This window comes from Mus caroli, chromosome 8 (genome assembly GCF_900094665.2).
Source record: "Mus caroli chromosome 8, CAROLI_EIJ_v1.1, whole genome shotgun sequence".
NCBI classification, from domain to species: Eukaryota; Metazoa; Chordata; class Mammalia; order Rodentia; family Muridae; genus Mus; species Mus caroli.
This window is the reverse complement of record NC_034577.1, coordinates 6,224,992-6,237,306: the sequence shown is the minus strand read 5'-3', so window position 1 is coordinate 6,237,306 and position 12,315 is coordinate 6,224,992. Positions and strand designations below refer to the sequence as shown.

General features: G+C 44.9%; 1 pseudogene; it reads left to right on the top strand.

The window, feature by feature from the left end:
• Positions 1 to 7,822: 7,822 nt before the first annotated feature.
• Positions 7,823 to 9,425, top strand: LOC115031760 (annotated as a pseudogene).
• Positions 9,426 to 12,315: the final 2,890 nt, after the last annotated feature.

Genomic DNA, 12,315 nt, shown 5'->3' with positions numbered 1-12,315 from the left:
AGAAAAACACAGTCTGTTTATGACACCACCAAGGTGGACATTTCTACAGGCCAGGTCTCGTTAACCTGATGTTAACTACCCAGGAAATCTAAGAACTGCCACAATTACAGCAGCATGCTGAATGATGGTCAGGGGCCTGTCTCAGAACTGTGAAGTGCTGTCATGAGGGAAACAGACAGGTGGGTCTTCACTATCAATGTCTTAGAATTATACATAGAATATTTAGGATAGGTCCACAGCCACACATGCATACATGCACACTTGTACACACACATACATGCACACTTACACATGAACTCAGACACCCTCAGATACAAACACAAGTATACAGAAACATGCTCCTACTTCCATAAATTTACAAATCTGCAAGCACATACACATACATGAACATGTTTTGGCATACAAACAATCATGCCCATTCATGCATACACAGATATTCACATACAAACACCTGCACTGGTATACATAACTCCACCTCACACATACATACAAATATGCACACTCACAATACACACATGTTTACTTACACACACACATATGCACAAATGTATACATGCACATATATTTAACAGGACAAGAACATACCCCCATATCCTCATCACTACACTGTCGTGCAATGAAAAGGCTGCTGTTCATAGGAAAATTACAACTGCATTTATAGTGCACGCAGAATGTTTTCTACCACTATCCCTAGTGAGACTGATGGTAGCTGCTTACTGTACTTTGCATAAAGGAGTTAATGAGTAACTACCTTTCTCTGAAGTAAGCTAGAAAGATGGGGAGGAAAGATAATGTGTGAGCTGAGGCCATGAAGGAGGAGGAGGAAACAAAGCCGCCCCGGTTGGGCATCTGTGTGTTCTGTGTGATATGTTTGCACGTTCTTATTTTAAGTTTTCCTTCAACATTTAGACTGCAAACCTGGGACTGTATAAAAGCATGTTAACACGGGTCCCTTTTCTGCCATTCAGTGTCAGGAGTGAGCAGTGTTTCCTAATAAGCATGAATGCATGAGTGCACACTCCTTGGTGCTTGGTGACTCTCACACTGCATCTGTAACCTTGCGGATTCTGTTTTTTCTCCCATGGAATAAATGTGCAGCATGCTTAGGAAATCTCTTTGTAGGCAACGATCGGCTTTCCATTAGTACAGCTGTCAATTCTGGCAAGCCAAAGTATTACAATTTCACAAATATAAATTATAACTTATTGTGTTATTTTTCCCCATTGGTTTTTTAAAAGAATTTTTTAATTAGGTATTTTCTTCATTTACATTTCCAATGCTATCCCAAAAGTCCCCCATACCCTCCCCCCCAATCCCCTACCCACCCACTCCCACTTCTTGGCCCTGGCGTTCCGTTCCCCTGTACTGGGGCATATAAAGTTTGCAAGACCAATGGGCCTCTCTTTCCACTGATGGCCGACTAGGCCAACTTCTTCTTAAAGAGGTAGTTGCATATACTTTCCCTGCTAGCTTGTTTAAGCACATGGCAGGGTTACCATGTTCACTGTCTTCCTCTTTATCTATCTGAGAGAACCCTGAGGGTCAGGGCAGTAGTCTTCTTGTGGTTGTCAGAAATAATCCTTCAACCTATTCATGTTGCCTTCTACTGTGGTCTTCAGAGATTCTTGTTAAAAAAATATAGTCTAATTTTAGCTATTGTGATGTCACACCATTCATCTTCATTGAAACAACTCCTAGAAGGTTATCAGCTCTATCAGGTAATCACAATACTTGTGGATATTATTTTAGAGAAAACAAAACTTGATATAAAATAGTGGCCTCTTGGATATAAGAAATTCTAAGAGGACTCTGAGGGAAGGAGACCAGACCTTTAAAAGGTGTGACTTCTTCCAAGGTGCTTGCACCTAATTTTATGGCTAGTGCAATCTCACAGGAGAGAATTCCTTCTCCTTAGGGAGATGAAGGCAGATTTCCCTATGTTCAGATGTTTTCTTGTGTGGGTGAGCTTTTCCTTCCTGTGTTTTCTCTAGGTTATAGAATAGTTCTCTCTTTCTCCTTCTCTCCCTATGCCTTGTCGTGTGCACTCATGTGTGTGTGTGTGTGTGTGTGTGTGTGTGTGTATGCACGTGCACATGTTCTTAGAACAATGTTTGGCAAGTCCTAAGTCATTTCTATAAAGATGGAGTACCATAGATTGCTAATGTTAGAGGTGGCATACAATATGTGCACACTATGAAAAGGTCTACAGAGGGACGATGCATGACCTCACTGTTCTCAAAGCCACACTGCAGTGGTCCTCTCCTCCCTGAGACTTAACCCTGCTGAGGATTTACAGTGCGGTCCCGTGTCTGACTTGTACCGAGTGAGCTTTCAGCAGGGCTTTCTCTGCTGTGGACATATGGGTGGAGTGCTTATATCCAGACTTGCCGAGGAACACTTGTTAAAAATTCAACTTCCTCAGATCTCTTCCGAATTCCATTGAGCAGCTAGCTCCCTGAGAGGACTAAGTTTTCTCAGTCTCTTCCTGACTTGCATCAGCTGAGTTTGAACGTCATCAAGCTGGAATGTAGTGGACTCGGAGAGACAGAAGATCCTGGTTCTGCCAAGTTAGTTCACTCAGGTCTAGGAAGAAAGCATGATGCACGGATTTTGGTAGTGGGTTAAGTGAGTAGCTTGCCTCTCAATGTAACCTAAGGAATCAGGTGACTTTTCAGTCCTATCTTTCTACTGGTGCATGCACACGAGTGTGTATGTGTGTGTGTGTGTGTGTGTGCGAGCGAGCGAGAGTTTGTGCATGTGTGTATAAATGCATATACGTGCATGTCTGTGTATGCCTGTTGAACATGAGTGTGTGTACATTGCATGGGAGTGTAAGCATGTGTGTGCATGTGTGTGTATTTGTGTGTATATATGTGCATGTGTGCATGCATGCATATGTATGCATATATGTATGCATGTGTGCACATGAGTGTGAGTATGTGTGTGTATGTGTGCATATACATGTGTGTGCACTCACTGAATGTGGGATCTACTAGCTGAACTAAGCAGGGTGCCCAGTGAGCTCCACGATTGCCTGCTCCTCCTGGCAATGATTGAGTCACAGATGTGCAGCACTTTTCTAGTCTGTTATGCAAATGCTGGGCACTGTTACTCAGGTCATCATGCGTGCACAGTAGGTGCTTTACCAACGGAGCAATATCCCTGGCCCCTTATTTATCTTAATAATTAAAAGTAATAAATTTAAATTTAAATGATCAATAATTAAAATTCTTTGTTTGCACTTTATACCTTTTTAAAATGTAGACATATTGGGCAGCTCAGCTGTCTAGTTTTATGTCAACTTGACACAAGCTAGAGTTATCTGAAAGAAGGAACCTCGATTGAGATAACGCCTCTATAAGATTCAGCTGTAGAGCATTCCCTTAACCAGTGATTAATGTGGGAGGACCTGGCTCATTGTGGGTGGTGCCATCCCTGGAATATTGGTCCTGGGTTCTATAACACCATCATCATCATCATCATCATCATCATCAACAACAACAACAACAACAACAACAACAACAAGACAGGCTGATCAAACCTTGAGGAAGAAGCCTGAAAGCAGCACCCTTCCTTCCATGGGCTCTACACCAGCTCCTGTCTCCAGGTTCCTGCCCTGCTTGATTTCCTGTCTAGACTTCCTTCAATACAATGTGTCAAAGTAAGTCAAATAAACCCTTTTCTCCTGACTTGCTTTTGGAAATGGTGTTTCATCACAGCAATAGAAACCCTAACTAGGACACCTGCCTGGGTAGCTCAGCAGGGAAGGGTTCTTGCCACCAAGCTTAAGGACCTGCATTTGTTCCCTAAACTCAAGTACTGCAACCGGGAAAACTGATTCTCTACACTGGTACATGCTTACTCCATAAGTTAATTGTAGTTTTAAGTAGTCGCACTGGTGCAGAATTTCCCCCAAGTATCTGAATACTGAAAACACTGCCCCCCCCCCGGAACAAAATGAATGTAACAGGAATCTATTGTGACTCATAAACTATGTAAGAGAACCAGAGGGTGCACATTGATGTGTGACATCTAGAATTATTCAGAGTGGAAAAAGAAAACCTTAACAATGGATTTCACTAGAGAATGATTTCTTTCTTTCTTTCTTTCTTTCTTTCTTTCTTTCTTTCTTTCTTTCTTTCTTTCTTTCTCCTCCTCCTCCTCCTCCTATTTTATTTTATTTTATTTTATTTTATTTTATTTTATTTTATTTTATTTTATTTTATTTCAGTTTGGTCTTTCGGGAAGGTGTCTTTTATTTTTGTAACAGAAAAACCGAGGTGTACGGAGTTCACCCTGAAACCCGACTCCTAGTCGCGAGGCACCTGCAACTCTCAATTACGAGGCAGCTTCTCAAACATGAGACTCCTCAGTGCCATTAGTCACACTTCGAGGTAAAAACCTGCGTGGGAGTTTCTAGACTCCACAGCCCACTTCTCCTGATAAATGAACCTCGCACCCAGATGCACCGTTTGCCTTTCTCTTCCAGTGTGCAGTATTTGACTTGAGAATCTCACGAGGATCGGCATTTACTAGTCTGGCCGGCATGGAGTTTGAACCTACTTCTTGTTTTGATTTAGCGTTAACTTCACAGTGCAGTCAATGAGAAAGAACATTCAAATTCTCGTGTCTGTCTCCTCAACAAGTCCCAGTCCGTTCTGGGAAACAGCAGCAGCAGCAGCAGCAGCAGCCACTGCCACCGCTGCTGCTGCTGCCGCACTCTGCTTCCCACAGAGCCCAGCTTAAGGTAGAGCCCCGGCCCTCTCTGACTCCTTCTCATGGGCATCCTATGGTGGATGCACTAGTCTTTGATCCCCAAGTTGAAGGTATTTGTTGATGCTGTTTGTTTGCTTGCTTTTGGTTTGGGGGTATTTTTGTTTGTTTGATTCTTCCCCCCACCATTAATCAAAATGAGTATTCTGCTTCCTAAACCAAGACTCCTGGATCCCAGCCACTGCTGCTAGTAGTATCTCAATCCTGGTCTCCCTCTATCTCTGCTTGCAGGCCCTGGAGCACTGCAGTGCATCAAGCATCATTCAGCCAGTATGTGTTCTCCATCTCCTGTGTCTAGGCTGGCTTGCTTTTCTACACTCTCTGAGTGGTCCTCAGACAAGTGAAGTCTCCCGGACTATCCTCCCTCACTCTGGAACCATCACTGGCTAGCAAATGAGGACATGACTGCCTTTTGCACAGTCACATCCTGAAAATTGTCTCATTTTTTTTAAAAAAAATATCCAATTCATGAGAAGTGTTAAAAGAAAGGTCCAGGTTGTTCTAAAAATAAAGAATGAACTCCTATTTATTACAAGATCAAGTATAAGCATTATTGTTTTAACTTAGTGTTAAGCATCATAGAATTATTTTTGAGATGTAATTTAGCTACATCTGCATAATAATGAAGCTAAAAATAACGAACTTTTCTCCTTGTTGGAGAAGTATAATCTTTTAATTTCACTTATTGTGTTTCTTCTATCTCCCATCTGTATTTCCTCTTCAGCTTGCATTGAGAGGCAAGCTACTCCTTTAACCCACCACTAAAATCCATGCATCTGGACTCAAATTAGCAAGGCAGCAAAAGAGGGTAAGGAGTATGGAAAAAATGCTTATTACCCAATAAATATGGTTATCGATTCAACAATCAGCATTCTAGTATGTCAAGATAGTAAACATCACAGAACAGAAGCTTTATCACCTAAGATAAACGAGACACAGAGGCAGTGAGGAGAGCAGACAGTGATTAGAGTTGCCTTTGGAGTCATCTGGAGTATTTTTGACAGAGTCTTGTCATGTTGCCTCAGGCTGGCAGGGACCTGCATACCCAAGTGACTTCCCCAGCTTCATGTATGGAATAGCTTAAAGTCCAGGCACATGCTACCGTGCCTGGCTTGGTTATGACTTTAACTTTCCAGTTATTTGTGTTTAATTCCCATAACACACGTGCCATTCCGGTATAAAATGATTGAGGGTATACACAATGCCCACGTGTATATACTTACACTGTAATGAGACTCTGTAGCTGTGGGGCACCATGCCTAAGTACAGAGAGCTTCCTGATGGATTGGCTAACAAACACTATTTTATTGAAATTAGGTTTGGAGAAAAACCGACATGAATCAAAAATTCAACAAAATGAAACCCAAAGTACTAGAATGTACTTATATGACCCATTAAACCCTCACCTGGCATTTCTACATAAACCAGTTGTCAAACTGGACTCCATTCCTAGTGGCCATTAGGATCTAATTTAAATATGCAAAATTACTATAGTGAAAGGAATGATCTTAACTTCCCGTTTGAAATTCTTCAATCCTTTTGTGATCCCAGTGCCCACAGCTACTCTGGTAGGAAAACAAATCCTTTTGATCCCTCCTTTTGGTTTCTTAGGGTACTTGTTTAGGATTCAGGGCATCTGGTAAGCTCTTTCGAATGTGCATTGGCTTGGGGATACAGGGGAAGAGAGTGACATGGTGGCTGTTAAGAGTGCCTGGAGGCCAGAGAGAGCACCTGGCATCCTCTGGTCTGGTGCTCTGGGCTCAGGTAGGGACCTGGGCGGTTTGCAAGAGCTGCCCAGATCCCAGGAAACTGGTGTTTGCTCTTGGCATCCCCACCTTGTCGGCTGGAAATCAGGGGACCCCAGGTTTTCCCAGTATGTGTTTGTCTTTTCCTTCCTGGAACTCCTAGAGCCAACACTAAGGGGCACCAGAGCCTTGGACTGTAGTGCCAGCTTGGAGGGCGCTGCGGAAGTCCCAGTGCAGAGGAGCCCACCCAGCGGGGTTGGGCAGCAGGCACAGTGAGCAGATGCCTCAGGGTCTTAGGGGCTCCTCTGCAGGAATCCTCCAAGATTAGGACCCCCAAGCTCAATGCTGGTGAGGTGCACCGCAGTGCTGGTGCTTCCCCGGGGTTGTGGAGACCTTTTGTTGCCGCTTACTTTGGAGGAGAAAACATGGTCAGACATGGAGTACAGTGTGGTCATAGCTGCAGCACACACACACAGTGCCGGTTAAACAGCACCATGTAGGCAGACACACAGACGCACGCACCCCGCATCCTTTCTGACCCATAAAACCGATTTAGGACAAAACCCAAACGCAGTGAAGCTCTCTAGAGACTCAAAGAGCGTTCAGACTGAGCCTGCAAAGTCACCTCGCCCCTCCTCTAATCAGCCTCCTCTTGCAGAAGATTGTCTAGCGAGGGAAATGATACCCAGTCCCTGGTCCCCAACAGGGACCTCTTAGCTGCCCTCTGGTGTCTAGGACTTGTCCCCTGGACAGCGGGGTCCTAAGGAGAAGCTGAAGACCCAGGACAGCAGCCTTGGCCACTCGGCCCACGTCTTGACTCTGAAATAAAAAGTGGGGAGGGATCGCAACCCCTGGGCAAAAGCCTGGGTGTACAGGACCCGGAGGGGGCGGTGGACAGCGGGTCTTCAAGCCGCCCGGGCGCGTCTTCTTCCTCCGCCCCGGGCCGAGCTGCTGTCACTGCACCAGGATGGAGAGACCTCGGGGCGGGAGGAGATGACGCAAAATCCAGCGCTCCCCCCAAAAAAAGTGTGCCTCCAGGACGAAGATGGCGGCAACTTAGCCCGGGGACTGAAGATGACTGTGGCCTCGGGAGGCCCAGAGCAGGCGACTCGGCCCCCGGCGGCGCCCGCGGGCAGACCTGCAGCGGCCGCGGCGACAGTCGGAGCGCGGGGTGGGGGGTGGGGGGGAGGGACAGCCCCGCCGGCGGCCGCCCAAGCTCGGGGCGCGGGGAGAGCCAGCGCGAAGTAGGCGCGGGAGGCGGAGGAGAAGCCAGCGACGGAGAGGAAGGAGGAGGAAGAGGAGGAGAAGAGGAGGAGGAGAGGAGGAGGGGAGGCGCTCCGGTCGCCGTCAGTGGGCAGCAGAGACGCGGCATGCCCCTGGCAGGGGAGAGCGGGCTGTCCTCAGCTGGGCCATGGGGACCCGCGCGCTGACAATGCCGGGGTGATAGGAGCAGCGCCAGCCACCCAGCCACCTCCACCACCATCACCTCCCGCACTCAGCCTCCCCACCGGCCAGCACAGCACCAGCCTCCGCGTCTCTCTCTCTCTCTCTCTCTCTCTCTCTCTCTCTCTCTCTTATTGTCTCCCACTCTTCAAGGGATGGGGTCGGCTGATGATTAGGTCGGAAGCAAGATCTTCCTCCAAAGTATGGTAATATTTATGTAGGGAGAGAGAGAGAGAGAGAGAGAGAGAGAGAGAGAGAGAGAGAGAGAGAGAGAGAGAGAAGAAACGGGAGGAGGGGATACGGAAATTAAACCCTTTAAGTCAATGCATATTGTGGTGACACCGGCACAGGAGCCCTCACGGTGGAGTCGGCCAGGGCTGTGCGTTCCCAAAATATGACCAGGGGTGCTTGGATGTGTCGGCAGTATGACGACGGCTTAAAAATCTGGTTGGCAGCACCCCGGGAGAACGAGAAACCGTTCATCGATTCAGAGCGGGCTCAGAAATGGCGACTGTCTCTGGCTTCTCTCTTGTTTTTCACAGTCCTGCTCTCTGATCACTTGTGGTTCTGCGCCGAGGCCAAGCTGACCCGGACCCGGGACAAAGAGCATCACCAACAGCAGCAGCAACAGCAGCAACAGCAGCAGCAGCAGCAGCAACAGCAACAGCAGCAGCAGCAGCGGCAGCAGCAGCGGCAGCGACAGCAGCAGAGGCAGCGACAGCAGGAGCCCTCCTGGCCCGCGCTCCTGGCCAGCATGGGGGAGTCCTCGCCCGCCGCCCAGGCACACAGACTCCTCTCCGCCTCCTCGTCCCCCACCCTTCCCCCCTCCCCGGGAGGCGGCGGCGGCGGCAGCAAGGGCAACCGAGGCAAGAACAACCGGAGCAGGGCTCTTTTTCTAGGAAACTCTGCCAAGCCGGTGTGGCGCCTAGAGACTTGTTACCCCCAGGGCGCCTCCTCCGGCCAGTGCTTCACCGTGGAGAGCGCGGACGCTGTGTGCGCCAGGAACTGGAGTCGGGGGGCGGCCGCGGGGGAGGAGCAGTCGTCCAGGGGCTCTCGGCCAACTCCGCTGTGGAACTTGTCGGATTTTTACCTTTCATTTTGTAATTCCTACACACTTTGGGAGTTGTTTTCGGGGCTGTCCAGCCCCAGTACTTTGAACTGCAGTCTGGACGTGGTGCTCACGGAGGGCGGTGAGATGACCACGTGTAGACAGTGCATCGAGGCTTACCAGGACTACGACCACCACGCTCAGGAGAAGTATGAAGAGTTTGAAAGCGTGCTGCATAAGTACTTACAGTCGGATGAGTACTCGGTGAAGTCCTGTCCTGAGGACTGCAAGGTAGGCACAGCGGGTTCCGTTCCCCTCCGCTGCGGCTTTTTCATGTTTGATTCGTTTATCTGGCTCCGGTTTTGTAAGTTTAATCATTGTTTATCTGGCTATGAGAACTTGACTTTCTGATGGAGTTGGGGACAGCTGGTAGGTTGCTGGTGGCCTGATGCCTTCTTTTCAGAGCTCTTGGTACATCAGGGAAGTCTATCTTCTAAGATAACAAAGTCAGGGCTTGAGCTGTTTCTTCGAGCTTCGCAGTTGGCTCATACTGTTCCTTTCAGGGAAATAGAGAAGGGACCAACACACGCAGGTAGCCAGAAGGGAATCATTTCTACTTCTAACATAATCAGGTTGGTTGGACAGAGGAACAGAAGAAAGTGTAGCTGGTAATGTAGGGAGGAAAACAGTCAAATGTACACATTTTGTGGGTTTTATGGGCTAGCTCTCATTCTTTAGTAAGTCTGAAGGCCTATTCTCTTTAAGCTTCCTGTTTTCTCTTAGACAGCTGTGTAGTATAGGCCTGGGTGTCATATGAGTAGAAGGTCGTAATTAGCTATCTATTAATTGATTCTCAATGTTAAACTGGTAATCATACACCTTACGTAATTGCTTTTTTTTTGCATACTCTGAAGAAATACCAAATGACACATCTTTGATGCTATGAGCTAAAATTCGGAGAAATAGCTAATAAATTGTATTGTAGTCAGCAAGGGCTGTGGTGACCTTGCTGATAATGATTAGCAAAGGGGAAGTCTAGACAAGTTTCTTGGAAATTCTGGAGGTGCCGCTGTCCGTGGTGCTGAAATGGGGCTTGTCCAAGAGAGGCCTAAAGATGAAGAAGCTGCAGTGACCTTTAGCTGGGAAGACGTGAGGACAGGATCTATGTAGGAGTGGGTGTTAGCTTTTCAAAGCAATTAAAAAGCACACGCACGCACGCACGCACACACACACACACACACACACACACACACACACACACACGAAAATTGTACAGTTGTTTCAAAAGAAATTAGACACATAACTTTTCTTCCCTTTCTGACTTCCCCAACCTCCAGAGCTCAGAGGGCCTCCTCCTCTTGCTTTCTATGGAGGAGGGGTCAAGGGTCATACAGATCAAAGGAATGTGATGCTTAACTCAGGGCTCTTATTTGAAGCCAGAAGAGCTGAACTATAAGCCACACCTTACAGTTAGTTTATCTAAACTTAAGCAGGCCTTGCTTGTGGGTTTTCTGTCTTTCTTTCCTTTTTTATGATCAGAAACCTAGACTGCCATTAAAAATAGTCAGTTGATCACATTGATGAAAATTTTATTTTACTGGATAAATCAACATTTAAGTTCTCTATGTATGTTTTAAATATGCCTGTAATTCATTCCTAGGGAGAAAAATGATAGAAACTAACAGTGAATGACTAATGTATATATTGCATTGTTATTTATCCTGATGGGATCGTTGCACGAAACATTAAGATAAGGAAATAACAGATAATTCTACTTCTATTAAACATATACCATAGATTTCGATAATTTACAGTTAAGGGTCATGATGAAATTTGACTTTACATGCTCCCTTGACTGTAAGCCCTCACTGACATGCCTTGTGATTTTAATTTGATCAACTCAGTATTTGAAAGAGAGTCTGCACGCTCAGTGGAGTGGAGTCATTCCCTATCTCAGAGGAAGTGTCCAAATACATCAAGTGTTTCTCTTTCTCTTCATCTGAATTTATTCTCAACATAGAATTTTTTATCATCATAATGGAAACGTCGAGTGTAAATCTTTTATAATACTACAAAGTACTCTAAGATGATACTTATATTTTGGATAAGGTAGAATTTGCTAACACTATAAAATCATAACTTTTTAAAACCATTCCTCTTCTCAATAAAAAGTAAACAGAAATACTTGTATTTCTTAGTGCAACAGAATTTATTACTGGAGATGCCCTGGTAACATGCATTCACTTCTTGGTAGTAGAGACATGGCAAATTACTTCTGCCAGTAGGATATAATAATTTCACAGTAGATGGGTTTAAAAAAATATATGAATTTAAATTGAAAGTGTTAGCATACTTGGTTTAAGTTAAATGAACTAAATGATTATGTATTGAAAACAATACACGTGTATTTCCTTAGTTTAATGAATAATTTCTCTGATTCTGAAAAAGCCATGTGTGCACCTTAAGGCAAAGTATGAAAGTTGGTTTAAAGTGATTGCTGATTCTGAAGATTATAACTGAATCTCTAAAGAACCACTTTTTAATTTCAATGCAATTGCTACTACCCAATGACTACAGTCAGGATCTTTCTTCAAATCCATGCAAATCTCCCCCCACCCCCAGACCTTTGGCAGTTACAAAGACAGAGATAGGCTAAAAGGATAGGCTATCTAAAAAGGTTGGCTAAAAGTAAACACATTGTGTCTCCATAGTTGCTAACATACTCATAAAATGCAGATTTAATGGTTTATAAATATATTTATTATAGATAAGATCCTGTTAGCAGTATAAATTAGTGGTATTTATATTTTAGAGAAACATGCTAACATTTTAACTGATTTGCTGCAATGACATCTAACTTTTTAGAGTTAAGATACATTATTGAAAAAAAAAGATATATTATTGAATTTAGTTTCATATTCTCCTCCCATTTGAAATATACTCTATAAAATAAGAGTGGATTAAGCTAAAATTCCATGTAAATTTCTTAAAGAGCTTTTATTTGGGAGGAGGAGGCTCAGTTTGGACCAGCTATGCATTTTGAAAGTCCTATGTCATATCTCATACAACTGAACAGTGAACATTACAGTATATATCAGGAGCTCCATCACTGTGGAGGGTGAACCAGAGGATAGAAAATCCAGACCAGGCCAGCACAGCTGTAAAATAGCTTCTGTTTTGTTTTATGTTGTTTGTTTGTTTCTGTCTTTGTTTGTTTAAGTTTGACTGTCTTGAGTTCCTAATAAGTAGAGATCAAAGAGAGCCATTTTATTTTAGAGAACTCTTGTAACATATTAGAAAAAAAAA